The sequence below is a fragment of the Podarcis vaucheri genome, assembly GCF_965113315.1.
Source record: "Podarcis vaucheri genome assembly, chromosome: 4".
In the NCBI taxonomy this organism is placed as follows: Eukaryota; Metazoa; Chordata; class Lepidosauria; order Squamata; family Lacertidae; genus Podarcis; species Podarcis vaucheri.
Genome location: NC_138762.1, coordinates 65,282,700 through 65,298,621, shown reverse-complemented (window position 1 = coordinate 65,298,621; position 15,922 = coordinate 65,282,700). Strand labels below are relative to the sequence as shown.

The 15,922-nt window shown below is 42.0% G+C and overlaps 1 long non-coding RNA gene across 3 annotated transcripts in view; it reads left to right on the top strand.

The window, feature by feature from the left end:
• Positions 1-15,922, top strand: part of LOC309530830 — a 572,302-nt gene that overhangs the window by 527,306 nt on the left and 29,074 nt on the right. The window lies entirely within an intron of this gene.

Sequence of the window (15,922 nt, the reverse complement as noted above, 5' to 3'; positions counted from 1 at the left end):
CCCTGGAATCTAAATCCCCTGCCGTACTTTCCATCCTGGCTATTGGAGGCAGCAATGCTTCTGAATGCCAGTTGCTAGAAACAGTGGCGGAGGAACCCTCTCCGGCACCCGGGGTGGGGCAGCCCGCCCATACTGAGTGTGCATGTGCGGCATCCCGTACAGTCGCCGTGCGAGAGGCAGCCTGTACAGACGCCCGTGTGGACGGCACACAAGAGTGGCAGCCTGTATGGACTGTGTGCACCCTCGGCCGCTCTACTGCTGGGGGTAGGCAGGGGCCATCTTGTCACCCTCCCCCAGAGTGGCACCCAGGGAGACCCGCCCCCTCTGCTCGCCACTTCATATGCCCCTGACTAGATACCTCAGGAGGGGAGAGTGCTATTTTGCTTGAATCCTGCTTTTAAGTTTCCCCGTGAGAACAAGCTGCTGGACTAAATGGCCCATTGGCCTGATCCAGCAAATACTTCTTTTATGTTGCTTCCAAGTGTCACTTATATACACTGTTCCTAATTCATCAGCCAATCAGAAAGACTGTATAGTTTTGCTCTGTTTCCTATAATTTCTTTCTTTCTTTCTTTCTTTCTTTCTTTCTTTCTTTCTTTCTTTCTTTCTCCTTCCTTCCTTCCTTCCTTCCTTCCTTCCTTCCTTCCTTCCTTCTTTGCAAAGCAGCATACAGTGTAAACAGAAACTAAACATTGTATAGTTGAAAACAAACAAAATGGCTGAACAATTTCATTCATTCAGCTGCCTGAAGCAGGAACCAGTTGGAGGTGGCAGCTGTTCCTGCTGTTGGTGGCTGCGGAAAAGGATCACACTCCCAGTCTGTTTCCACCTGCTTTCACTACTGCTGCTTGTACCCAGAATGCAAGAATATTAGCCTCCCCACATCTGTCAGGAGGAACTGACTGATGAAGTGAAAGTACGGAGAACATTGAGAGCAAGTGATCATGTCCTCTTGGGTTTTAGTATACCCAGACAAGGGAAAGCTGAGTGTAGCCAGACATGCACTCTGGACTCTAAGAAATACTCAGAGACAAGGGAGTTGAAGATGGATGGGAGTTTCTGAAAGGTGAAATATTGAAGGCACAAAGGCAGACAATTCCAACAAGAAAGAAAAGTGAGAGGCACCTAAAGAAACTGATGTGGCTGAATAACGAGCTTACAGATGAACTGAGATGTAAGTCGGGAATGTATATGAAATAGAAGAAAGGAGAAATCAAGAAAGAATTATAGAATCATGGAGTAGAAGAGACCATGAGGGCCATCTAGTCTAACTTCCTGAAATGCAGGGATCTTTTGCTCAATGTGGGTCTCACATCCACAAACCTGAGATTAAGATGCTCTGCTGACTTAGCCAACAGTTGCAGGGTGAAGAGCAGGCTGGCTAAAGCTCAGAATGAGCTCAGGCTTGCAAGACAGGTTAAAAACAGTTAAAAGGGTTTCTTTGGCTATGTTCAAAACAAGAAGAACAAGCAAGTAGTAGGTCCTCTGTGTGGAGAAGAGAGGAATGCTGTTGGATGACGGAAAGAAGGCAGAACTGCTCAACATCTGTTTTGCCTCTATCTTGACCCAACAGTAAAGCAGTGATACAATGCAGTCTTCAAAATATGACAGTAGACAACAAGTCTACAATAACTGGACACATTCAAGGCATCTTTAGATAAAAATTTAAAGGCACCTATTCATATTCATTTGTCATTAGTCCTAGTCACTCATATGTAGGGCCTTGTTCGCTGTGTTGACAGAGGAGTGGAACTGGGCTTTGACTGCATGGATAGGGCTATTGACTGTAGCATCATGGTGTCTTACATGTGCCAATAAGCCATCTCTGGTCATTCATCACAAACAGAACTTCCATACTAGCAGCCACAGTTACCTCAGTCACAATACTTTTCAAAGGATAAATTCTTCATATTCAGCTTTAAGTCATTACATGCTGACTAACTAAATGATGACAGAACATTCGGAAGAACTTCCTGACAGTAAGAGCTGTTCGACAGTGGAATTTGCTGCCAAGGAGTGTGGTGGAGTCTCCTACTTTGGAGGTCTTTAAGCAGAGGCTTGACAACCATATGTCAGGAGTGCTCTGATGGTGTTTCCTGCTTGGCAGGGGGTTGGACTCGATGGCCCTTGTGGTCTCTTCCAACTCTATGATTCTATGATTCTATGATTCTAGAATAAGAAATGTTACTGCGCGTGTGAACTACTAAATTCAGCAAGGTTAATATTCTACCTTGCCAAACTGCTTCAGACTGCCACTGATCTGTTTTAATTGATTCCATAAATAATATGCAAGGTGCTAGATAAACGGAACAGATGCTCTTTTCAACTAATATGTCAACATTGTGACCATAACAACAGAGGCTAGCCTTTGATGCAATCTCAAGATATCTAGGGGTTGTTTTTTTTTTGGGGGGGGGAGGAGGGATCTAAAAATATTTTTTAAAAGAAAGAAAGAAAATCTAAATGTAGGACCTATATTTGAATGTAAATAATGTTGTTGAAGAATGTTGCAGCTGGTAGGCTATCAGCACAAGCCTTTAATTACATGATTCTCATTCTCAGATCTCATGAAACTAAATAAATGTAAAAGGAAACAAATGGGAAAGCAAGAGATTTGATGCACTACTTCAAGTGACTGCACGATTAACTAAACAAATTGGGACAGGATTCTAGCTGTTGGTAGAAGTAGACTTGACACTAAATGCCACTGGGAATTACATCTTTTATTATGATTCACAAGTACAATATAGCTATCGTACTGGTACAGCTGGGTCCATTTAAAAAGGAAAAGTTTCTATTCTAAATGATATACTATTATTACTGAACTGTCAAGGAAAAAGATCTGCAGCAAAGACGTTCAGACCAATTGGCCTGATTTAGAAAAAAATATGCAGATTGATTGTGCTGCAGGTGTAAAATGGTCATGAGAGTGGCAAAGCACTTTAGCATCTTTAAAGACTATGAAATTCATGTGCAAATGCACTATTTCATTCATATGAATAAGGCAGAGAATGTGCTGCTTCTTATAAAGAGCAAATCTCTTTAATTCAGTATGCCTTATTCTAGAAAAATATGAACACAACGTATAAGGCCTCTGGCTAAGGTGGCGCAGGGATGCAGTTTGTGTGCACATGGAAACTATGCAACCCATTCTAGCCAGTAGACTGATCAGCTATAAAGTCGATGAATTTTGCCCAGCCTAGAAGTTATTGAAGAGTTTAGGGTTCTACCAGGGTCATTCACCTGCAGAGTTGGCAGGGGGTGAGGTATCAGAATCTAGAGCAGAGTCTGGTGCCAGGATGGGGAGCCTGTGGCCCCCAGCTATTGTTCGACTACAGTTCCCTGACTATTGCCCATGCTGGCTGGGACTGATGGGGGTCCCATCTCCAGGTCCCATCTTTGTTCAAGGGGGTTCTAGGAAGCATCCTGCCATACACTGGACCTCTCTACTGCTTTGCAGAGGCCAGTCAACCTGTGTTAGCACTTCAAGGCCATGCAAAACTTGCAAAGTGTCACATAAGTCACTGCTTCCTTGCTGCTTCTCACCTGCCCCGACCTTGAGAATTGAGAATTCATTTATGATGGGTATGAGGTTTTTATGAAGCCTCATATAAGAGGCCACTCAGAGTATTCAGGTATGCTGCACCAGTACAGTGGTACCTCGGGTTACATACGTTTCAGGTTACATACGCTTCAGGTTACAGACTCGGCTAACCCAGAAATAGTACCTTGGGTTAAGAACTTTGCTTCAGGATGAGAACAGAAATCGTGCAGCGGTGGCGCGGCAGCAGCGGGAGGCCCCATTAGCTAAAGTGGTGCTTCAGGTTAAGAACAGTTTCAGGTTAAGAACGGACCTCCGGAATGAATTAAGTACTTAACCCGAGGTACCACTGTATCACATGTATTGGATTTCCAGTTTAAAACAGATTTGACATAGTTTTAAGGTGTATTGGTTATAACAAAATTCATTTCCTAGTTATTTGTGAAAATGGTTTTAAAGTCCAGTTTTAGAAACTGATTAAATAAGCAATCTTATAGTAGAAAGGGGTTTTTTTAATTAAAGATATGCCACAAAGGGAAGCAATTCTTTTCTAACATTCAAATAAAGAATAGGATAAAAGGATTATGGGAATGTTATTACACTGAATGGGGAAGCTAGTTAGGCCCACAGGCTTGGGATAGATGAAGAGACAGTTTTTTGAACCTGAACTGTAGATTAAGATCCTGAATATATGTACCAAATTTTATAACTATGAGTAGCAGCGAAAGGACACATCTGAAAACATCAACACCAGAAGCTGAACATTTGCCACAAACTGAAGCCTCACTTTGCTCAGTCAATTACACGCCCCCCCTCAAAATAAATCAATTAACCTTTGTGTTCAAAAAGTAACGTGTTATATAATTGTTGGTTTTGTGTGGTTTTTAAGTTCTAAAGAGCTGCAGCAGCAAATATAAATTCAAAATGCTTCTTGTTAAAGTAGGCAGATAGAATAGGAAACATTACATCTGACTCCTTTTACACTTAATGTAAATACAATAAGATCTCGAAAATTATTTTTTACAGAAACAAAATTGGGATATAAACCCACACTAAGAGCAAGAAGTTGAAGAGAAGGCCTCTCCACTTCCGAGTGGGGTGGTGTTGCAGTCAGGCCATGTGGCCTCTGCACACAGCAGGGGCTGGGTGAAGCCCCACGTCATCAGGGAGTCCTCAGCCACGGCCTTCAGCTCAAGTAGCAGTTAGGCATTGCGGGATGTGAAACACAAGAGGAGTCAAGAACAACATTCCTGGAGTGAACATGTTTACACATGGGGAGGGATGTTTGTACAGCCAGCAGGTAAACTTCCTGTTTCCTTCTGGGCTGGGGCAGACTTCCTCCGCATGTGACTGGAGGTGGGTGTGGCCTCACCTGTGCAGGTAATGACAAAAGCACAGGGCAGGGCAGCCATCTCTCTCTTTCACCACATACATCGAAGAAGCAACATCTACTGAGCGAAAGATGCTCTCTTGGAGAGGACAAAGGGTCTGTCTTCTTATAAGATAGATTCCAAGTGTATGTTACTTCATTAAGCTAAGTCTGCCTTCTGGGATCTGATTGTGAACAGAATGTGAGTAAACTCCTTTTTATACTTTTGTAAAAGACTGTGTCGTCTCTTCTATTTTATGAGGGAATAAGGGGAAAATACCAGAATAGTTATTATAGAGGCTTTAGCGAGCCTGAGCAAACGCTACCGTTGCAAACTTAAAATAAAGGGGAATGTATTACTCTGCTAGGGGATGCGGGTGGCGCTGTGGGTAAAACCTCAGCACCTAGGACTTGCCGATCGCATGGTCGGCGGTTCGAATCCCCACGGTGGGGTGCGCTCCCGTTGCTCGGTCCCAGCGCCTGCCAACCTAGCAGTTCAAAAGCACCCCCGGGTGCAAGTAGATAAATAGGGACCGCTTACCAGCGGGAAGGTAAACTGCGTTCCGTGTGCTGCGCTGGCTCACCAGATGTAGCTTGTCACGCTGGCCACGTGACCCGGAAGTGTCTGCGGACAGCGCTGGCTCCCGGCCTCTAGAGTGAGATGAGCGCACAACCCTAGAGTCTGGCAAGACTGGCCCGTACAGGCAGAGGTACCTTTACCTTTACTTTATTACTCTGCTGAAATTGGGGAACTTGTTAACACAAGTTGGATAAGGATATAATCAGACAATATATCCTCTCCTGCATCCCTGAACATTCCCACAGGCATTAGTAAAACCTGGTTTGAGTGAGGGGTGGTGTGGCCATCACCTGCCCCTCCATTCTAAAGGGTATTCCATTAAAGGAATCCGGGGGTTGTGGTTCCTGTCCAAAGCCTGAGTAGAGGCTAGGGTCATGGCACGACCTTCCAGTGACCCTGGGGGGAGCTCTGAGTTGATGTACATCAACAGGACTCTCCCTACTGGTAGTTAACCCTTGTGAGACTTCCTGCAGGCGGACAGGAGTCAGATATAGTTGGTTCAATTCCAATGCCTAAGCCAATACCGCTCACATTCTGTAACCAAGAAAGTTGTGGCCTAAATTTTGCCCATTAACCTAAAATATGGTGTCCACGTGTTATTATTCAGCATAAGGGGGAGGCCTCGGGGTCTTGACACACAATAATATACCTGTCCTTAAAGTGAAACAGAAGTGTGTTGTTCCTTTAAAGCGGCGAGAAAGAGAATTCCTTATTGGAGTTAGGATAGCTAACTAACTACTGGAAAGTCTGGGATTTTAATAATATTCTTAGCTAATGTCTCCTAGTAGAGAAGGGAGGGGCTTTGCGATGAGCAATTCCTCCCCCCCAAAAAAAATTCCTGCTCATTTCTCAACCTTGCCCATCCTAGTGAGAAAAACTAAAAACTGGCCATCCTGTTTGCTTAACAAAAGGGTGAGAAACTTTGATAGTGAGCCCTTAACCCAGGAATGGCCAAACTTAGCCCTCCAGCTGTTTTGGGACCACAGTTCCCATCATCCGTGACCACTAGGCCTGTTAGCTAGGGATGATGGGAGTTGTATTCCCAAAACAGCCAGAGGGCCAAGTTTGGCCATGCCTGCCTTAACTGAACTTGGCCATTTCTTGTCTGCTGTCTGCTTTCAAATCACCTTACCATTGTGTGGATGGCTTGCTGTACTTGGAAATTAAATTTGCTTGTGTTAACCTTTAGGTCATATATAGATTGGTCAGGATGAATACTTTACAGGAGGCAAGGCTGGAATCAGGCTTGTACAAGGGTCAGCAAAGTTCATTATGGAGGGTCCTGTCATATTAATGCTATCCTTATTATTAATGCCATGATCTAGAAAGAAATAGAAATACAGTGGTACCTCGGGTTAAGTACTTAATTCGTTCCAGAGGTCCGTTCTTAACCTGAAACTGTTCTTAACCTGAAGCACCACTTTAGCTAATGGGGCCTCCCGCTGCTGCCGTGCCACCGGAGCACAATTTCTGTTCTCATCCTGAAGCAAAGTTATTAACCCGAGGTAATATTTCTGGGTTAGTGGAGACTGTAACCTGAAGCGTATGTAACCTGAAGCATATGTAACCCGATGTACCACTGTAAACACAGATTAACACACATCTATTACAGTGCTCACTCAGCTTGACTTTGAGTGAGGAATTAAGGAAGGGCATGGACAACTTAACTTATTGATCAGGTGCTCAGAGCCAGGGGTGTTGGTAAGAAGCTCCCATCTTTCTTCCCCAGATAAGCTGCTTGCTTGGATTGAGTTATTCAGCCCTGTTTGCTGCAGATCCTTGTATGTTACAGTTAATAAAGCTGCAAGTCTTTACCACATTTCTTATCACATGTCTTCCTTTTGGGAGCATGGGGGCAACTATCATGGATGTAACTTCTTACAGGTAGCATAATGTTACTGATCTCCAAGGTCTTCCATTTAAACTTCATTATTTTGTTCTCTGTGGTCCAGGCAAAGAGAGATGATTTAAAACAGCAAGTCGAAAATGGCCCTTCCTTTCATTTATTTTGCAATATGGGAGGAAAGCTTCATGGGCATCCCTTCCACTTATTTAGGAGATTGTCTTCATAATATGCTATTAGCAAGCCAATGACTGATTGAATTAAAGGCTGTACCTAATATTAACATTTTTGTTAATGTCTGGCACTATTCTCAACAGTGAAGGAACTACAGGGGTCTTTCATGGCTCATTTGCTTTTCCTTTGCTGGATATGTAATGAGATTCTCCAGTGGCAAGAGAGGAAGAAAAGCAGAATGAAACATAATGAAACACTCTCATTTTGTATCTTTTCACTTTTATTTTACATTAAGGAAATGTGTGTTTAAGTTCTAAGCATAGTCCCCAAGAAACAGTAAAGTAAGAATGTTAATTCTTCAGGATGCTTTTAAGGAAGGAGAAGATGAAGATGAAGAGAATATAATATTGCTAAATACACCTATGCCCAGTAAACCTAAAATAACAACTTGAACTTGAAGGTGTAATAGGGCCTTTATCATCAACAGGTTCAAAATTAAATGCTGTATCTCTGCAAATTTTGAAACATTACTGCTGCATACTACTAGTCACCTTATTCTAGCAAACAAAAGCCAAATACAGTATTAAACTGGTGGTTTCATTACTCTGCCCCCAGCCACCCACCACAGTGTTTTAGATCATCTGAGGTTCCCTGACTTAGGATCTCTTTCCCATTTGAAGTGCACCAAGAGGGTAAGTAAGCTAGGCACTTCGGAGTGGTCACTCCTTTGTTCTGGAAATTCATACCTATTCAGAAAGGCTGAAAAATCTTTTTAAAGAATCAAATCAGGTCAGGAAGGGCTTCTATATGGGCTGGTTTTACTGAATGTCGGTTGATTTTTCTTTGTCAAAGATAAGAGTTTAAACTATAAATTCCAGCTCCAGCAGGCTTTTTTTCTCCCTCACCTGTTTTCTTTCACTAGCAATTTTATTAGGAGCTGTGTGTGTGTGTGTGTGTGTGTGTGAGAGAGAGAGAGAGAGAGAGAGGTGGGGGACCAGCTACTCTAGCAGAACTGCTGGGAAGCCAGCTCCATCAGGCTCCTCTCTCTATCAACTGTCATACAGATAAAGGCCAAGGAACTAAAGCCAAATCAAAACAAGAGGGAGGTACTATTGATAGATGCCATCTCTGCTCAGGGACGTGGTGTTCAGCTTTGTCTAGATGGGACTGTGGACCAGGTCTACAGCGTGGGTATGTGATCCAGTCTTATTGTTGCAAGCCCAAGTGGCTCCTGTTCGTGAAGCACTTTGCATTAGTTGAAGTTGGCTTGCCAGCTGCAACAATACTGAAAAAGTGATAGCCTAGTCATTTTACTGATGCTAATACCCATTTGGATGACAAGTATTGTACCCCAAGCTTTTCTTGAAGACTCTTTGGAAACTGTAATTCATTCAAAACACTGGCTGTGCTTTTAACCGGAATTTTAACTCACTAGGCTGCCGCCGTTTGTTATACTTGTTGGAAATGTTAACTTACTGTTGCTTTGTTTATTGTATTGGAAGCTGTTCTGTAAACTTAATGTTGAAGAGTCGGGTGTGTGTGTGTGTGTGTGTGTGTGTGTGTCCAAATGCTTAAAATCCTATTTCTTGTCACAAATGCTTTATCTGTAGTGGAAAAACTAGCTTGATAGGTAATTATAAAACCATAGAATAGAATTCCCCTTCCTGCTTCTAGTGTGTAGTGTGTAGAGAAAACCCTTTTTCTTCAAAGTACTGTAGACAAATGATGGTAGCCTGAAATAATTTCCTATTGAATATAATGTTGGTGCGTGACAAAAGCCAAGGGCTGATACGCAGAGTCAATACATCTGCAGCATACTGATATGGCCTTCTTTGGGCATCCTGATCCAAAGGTAAATATGAATAAATGAAATTGGCATAAATAAATTTAAGCTTCAACACCAAGAGTCCTCTTTCCCCTCAACACACACACACACACACACACACACACACACACACACACACACACACTCAACTGCAGTACTTCCAATTAAAAATAGATCATGGAATTAATAGCAAGGCCTTTCCAGTTTTCTTGACTTATGGAAATTGCTATTGAGGTAGAAAGGAAGATGGTTCAACATGGTTCTTGCTCCAGGACATCACTGAACAGATTCATCCTCTTAAATTTGTATGTCTTTTCAAAATGGAAAAACACGCACTTTTGCCTCCATGGAAAACATAGTGGAATAGTGGAGAGGCAAGAAAATGGCAAGCAACAACCATATCTCCCGGCAACAGAATGTGGCATTGCATGGAAACTTTGGGGAGGGAGGGAAGGATAAAAGCCAATGCATATGCTCCCAGTCAAGTTATTGATACAACTAGGGATATGCCAGTATTTTTATTAGAAGTATATATTGTCGTGCCTCCCTCCCCCAATTTTCCTACAATGTATTTTGGATAATGCAGTAGATGAACACACTGACAACCATTCATGTTACTGAGACCCCTAACCCAAGTGTCCTTAGACTCCGCCTTCAGACAGTCCTGCTTAACATGGGAAGGTGTGAAGACACACAGGTGGTTTGGGGGGGGGAGGCTGGAATCTTATGATGACGGGTAACATAGAAGTCAAACAAACAAACAAAATAAGTAAATAAATCCCATTTAGGAATAATGCCTGAACAGCGATACTGTGTTGGAGCAATTACAGAATCATTAACAAGTAGACAAGCTAGATGTACTTAATATCTATTGGCACAGCTAAGCCTTTTGTACCTGAAAGCCGGAGGCAAGAATGGTGGGGAGGCAAACTGCAGTATTGCTAAGACTTATTACAATGATCTTGTGCTTTGCTTTATTGATTTATGGGTTAGGACACCCACACCCATTCCCAACATAGTCTAGACTTGTTAGTTGCAAGTAAACATAACACAACACAGGAATGAAGAAAACATTTTATGTTTTATGTCTATGCAGTTCATTGTTGTGTTGATTTGTTCAGACTAAGATTCCCCCCCCATTTCAAACATTAACGTCTGTCACACATTTCCAAAAAGAGATACAAAGTCAGAAGGAAATCAATAATAAAAAGTGTTACACAAGTGATTAAAAGAGAGCAGTTTGCCCTCATACTTTGCAATGAAGACACAAATGGGTTTAATAAAGGAACACGTTTGTTGGTTTTATTTGTGCTTAATTGTATAAAATCAAGATTAAAAATGCCATTTCACGTGATTTTAAGGTGCCCTTTTGAGTTCATTACCCCATAGTAGAAATGCCTGTTAAAAATTCTCAGGACAGAGCCTTCCATTCTGAACTGCACACTTGCTGCCAATCTCCTTCCATGACTCCCATACGTTACAGCCTTGCGCTGACCTCCCCCATCCCCAATCTCAAAAAATACTTGTCTCTTTAAAAAAACAACACACCTGTTCTTTCATATGGCTCCGCTTCCCTTCATCCCTGTATTGAGGTCAGTAGAAAGTGTACTCTTACAGCAAAGGCAAAATCCAGGATTTGGGGGCTTGCTGTTTCATGATGTAGTGTTAGATAGAACTGCACTTTTAATTATTTAAGCTTGACTTTTGATTGCTCAATGCCTTGGAGAAACTCTTGCACTTCTGCTTGCTCTTTTAACAGCAACTGTGCTAAGGCTCAGAGCTCAGAAACATCCTTGCCTGCTGACAGTGGAATAGCAGGATGTGGAATGCAGAAGTAGCTTCAAACAGCTGTGCAGCTCTTGAGATACTTTTAGAATAGCTTCGTTCTGTTATTATAGTGTACTCTGTGTTGACGTTGCACGGTGGAACAATTGCCATGCCCACTGAAGACTGATCAATGACAAACCTTTACTTTGGCTCCATCTAGGTCAATGAGAATTAGTTTTTCAAATTTTTGAGATGCTTTTTAAGAGTGTGGGCAGATGTGGCCTTCTGAATCACACAGCCTTTCTATTTCTTTTACAAAACCACACAGGAAACTGCCAATGGGTCCTACAATTATAATAATCTACTCCAGAGATTCTCTTGACATTAGAAATAATTCTACTTATATCTTTCTCAAGGCAATCGACTATTATCTTCTTTGTTGTGGTTGTACCATTTGTATCTCCCACTTCCTCCAATGTACTTAGAGAAAGGGGGGGGATTCTTTCAAATTGTGAGACAGGTTAGGCTGACAGAGAATAAGTTGCTGTTATCTGGACCTGAAACTCCGGATCTTCATGCATTCACAAGGAAATATGTCACCATGCCAATATGATGCAAAAAGTGGGGACTTAATTACCCCAATTATTGGTAAATTTCAGTATATAAAGCCCCTCTCACTGTTGGACATCTTCAGAAATTTCCTGTGTCTAGACTTGTTAACTAGCTTTGGTCTGTTCTTGTGCCAGAAATAAATATTGTTCATCTACTCCCTCCTCTAGGTTTCTCTAATCAGTCCCTCCCCACAATTGAAGGATAGTTTACATGCTGACCTGGAGGAGATGACCCTCGTTTATTTTCCTCTACCCTGCTGCTTGATCAGCTTTATTTTGAAGCCCACCTTGAGATGCCTTTCTGTGCTGGCTCCACATTCCCCGGCCATCACCTCAGAGGAAATTGGGCCGACTCCATTACCCTTTTTACTCATGTTGATTTCCTAGGATTAAGGAACATCTTAACACACAACTTGGACAGTTTGCCTAACTGAATTAGTCTTTCACACATGCTAAATAAAGGGTTAGAACAGGCTTCCTCAGCCTCGGCCCTCCAGATGTTTCTGGCCTGCAACTCCCATGATCCCTAGCTAGCAGGACCAGTGGTCAGGGATGATGGGAATTGTAGTCTCAAAATATTTGGAGGGCCGAGGTTGAGTAAGCCTGGGTTAGAAGCATCTGGTGCACGCATGGAACTATCTTCAACACACATGAATCTGTCTCTTTCCTGGTTCTAACACACAAGCTCTAATTAAATGCTAAGGTTTACTGAACCCAGACATTCAGCACCCACAGACCTGTAACAATATGATCCCTGTCACTGTTGGCTGCTGTAGTAGGGCAGAGCTGTAGAGGTGCCTTTATGATACCAGCATTGGTTTACTTGGAAACAGCTGGGGTGAGGAAGGGTGATGGATGATGCACCAGCAGGAGTGCCACATTTGCTCCACAAGTGCTACCCAACCTTGCCTCTATCCTGCCCCTGCCCCTCCCCATCCCCATCCAGGTATGCTGCAGTGACACCCAATTTGGGAGAGCAGCACCATATTATGTTGGCCACCACGGATCTCTCTACATGGTGTTGGGGGTTATCTCTTCTGCTCTGGTAGTAGTGTTATAGCTCAGCCATATTTTGGCTTTTTATATGTTAGCCTATTGTTATGATTATTATACCGCCCTATACTTGGAGGTCTCAGGGCAGTTCACAGAATAAAACTAAAATAGAAAACCACAAAATACATAATCAAAATAAAAACAACCCAACCCAATAACCCCGCCCCCCCCAAAAAAACCCACACATTTTAAACGGGCATAAGATCCTCACAACATTTAAAGTAAGTCAATTAACAAACCTGGACAAGAGCCACTTGTTGGAAAGCCCATGATCTCAGAAATGTTTGCAGCAATATTTATTTATTGGCAACCAAATTGGACAGGTGCCTTTCTGATACAAAGACAAAATAACTTTGAAATAAGAGTGGGAGGTGGGGAAATTAGCTTTGGTTGTTGAGCAGATGTAATACTAGCGCTTCATCTTCTGCAAGGGAAAGGCCTGTATCTAATGTTGCAAATGAGTCCTCTTTGCTGAGTTTGATCTTCTTTCTTCTTGGTGGTGTTTCTACCGCTGATGCGCTTCCACCAGAACATTGTTTGTGCATCCCAGGGCCACCATGGCTTTCTAGATCAGCCTCTTGGTCAGAGTCTGTATATCTGTCAGGGTCTGGAAGGCTGCTTGGATCAATTATTATTGTTGTTGTTAAATTATTATTATTACTATTACTATTATTTAAATTTCTATACCGCCCTTCATCTGAGGATCACAGGGTGGTTTGCAATACAAAAATGCCTAACATATTAGCAAACAAAATAATAACCCCTCTCCACAGTTTAAAAGGCCATATATTGTTTAATTAGGCAAAGGCCTGGGAGAAGAATGTTTTTCCCTGCATCTTTGAGCCCCCAAAAGAAGGACTCCAACCAAATGACAGTGTGAAATCATCCCTGTTTAAGTCTTCATTTGTGCTGGGATACATTCCAGGAAACTGGAATCTTTTTTCCATACTAGGATTGAATGCTTGTATAGGTGGTGAAAAATGCTGTGTAGACGCAAAGAACATTTTGCTCATCACTTAGCAACTGCAACACGTCCCCATCATGAACTGAAACTTCCAGGTAAAAGAAAATGGTAGTAGTGGCTTCAATTGGTACCAGTGTATCATTATTCAAATAAAGTAGCATTATATACTTCCATTACTAGCTTCAACGGTGCGGCTCTGTCCCAACTGCTGTGTATTCATACATGTGCATGACAGGTGGGTCCATGCTACAGTTTAGCCAATTAGTCTCACAGGCTTCACAGCGGTTCTTGTCTCTATGACTGCAAAGCAGCACAGCTTCTGTTCTGGAATTTGTCTCTGTTGGAATACAGTCCTTTTTGCAATGAACATATCCATCTGTTGCAACCATGTTGATCAGGCAAACTGACAAAGGCAGGAATAGCAAACCACCAGCAGCAGCATGTTCAGTCATGGCTGTCAGGGGCCTAACCATGAGTGTTAACATCACTTGTACTATCTCTTCTAGATCAAAACATGCATGAGGGAGATTTGAACCAGACTGCTTACACCACATCTCATTTTTGCTGGCAGCTTTTCACACTTCTTAATCCCAGAAAGAAAATGTTTCACCTTCTGCAACACCAGAATGCCTTTGGTCGTTTAACACTGCTGAACCCCACTGCTCCTTGCATAATGCTCTCCAGCGTGCTTGCTCATTGCTCTCTTTGGATTAATAAATCAAATTATTTCCTCCATTTAAACAGTCAGCTGGAGTTTAGAAAGTTTCTGGACAGAGATTTTTTTTTTGAAAAAAATATTGTTTGAAGTGAAGTTTGCATTCTTTCTCCCCTCCTGAGCAGTGCTTTGAAAATAATATAGCTTTGAGGACACTTAGGTTTTTTCTAAAATAGATGCTGTCTCTGTATTTTGTTGGATAGTTTCTGTTCAGAAAGGATTTAGTACTATGACTTCTTAGATACCCCCCCCCCCCATTTTGTTGATTGTTGCTGTCATGAGGCTCCTCAGAAATGATGGAGTCAGAACAATAAGGGCTTGCAATAAAAGCAGCCCTCATTCACACAGAGGGACACTGTTGTTTCACTGCAGTCTGCAATTCCAAAAGAATGCGCGCGCGCACACACACACACACACACACACACACACACAGTTTCTGATCTGGGTTTCTCTGGAAGATGTCAAATGGTGCTATTAAAAATACTGAAAATGAATGTGTGTCTTTAAAAATGCCAGGTGCAATTTGGTTTTCTATCTTCATCATGACTTAATGATAACAAAGATACTCATCAAATTCACACTATATAAATGAAAGATGGCTAACCTATGGCCCTCCAGATGTTATTCAGTTACAACTCCCATCATCCTTTATCATTGACAGAAGTGACTGGATCTGGCTAGGGACTCTGTCAACATCTGGAGGACCACAGGTTCCCCATCCATGTTCAGTTACTCTTTCATCTACTGAGCATTGGACAGAAACTCAATGAACCTTGAGTATTCCTGGAGCCCATTCCCACAATCAATATTTACATTAGGGTTATAACTTTTGATCCCCCCAACCCATTTCCTGCATCATAAAGAAGACTAATTCTTCTCACTTGTGAATCACCATATAGGTAACGTTACTACTCAATGAAAATGACTTCAAGAACTTTTCAGAAATATTGAAACCTTACATACAAGCATTGCGGGTATTGGAGAATCACTGGAAGCAGGAGCCATCCATCCTCCAGATACCAAGAAATAATCAGTGCACAGAACGTGCAATCAAAGTGGTGTGGGAACTTTATAGTCTTGCAGCAGAAACAAAGACAAACGGCAAACTTGATTTATTCTAAGCAATAAGAAGTGATGTACAACGTACAAAACATTGTACAGGTATCAGAAAATTTGCAAGCTCTATTTCTCCTGTATTATAATACATAATTATAATTATTATGTATATTTACATAATACATTATATAATTTCATATACAAGAACATGATTTATTGATTCCGGGGTGACCTTTTTTCAAAAGGCCATTCCTTTGTTTTTAGGCAAAAGTTCATCTAAGCTACAGGAATATGAGGATGTCAAAAAGTTGTAACCCTCATGTACAGTGGTTTTCAAGATATTATAACTATATTTACAAGTTGTGCAGTTCAGGTTGGCTGTGCAGGGGTGAGGTAGGACAAGTGCCTAAAGTAACCCATTTGA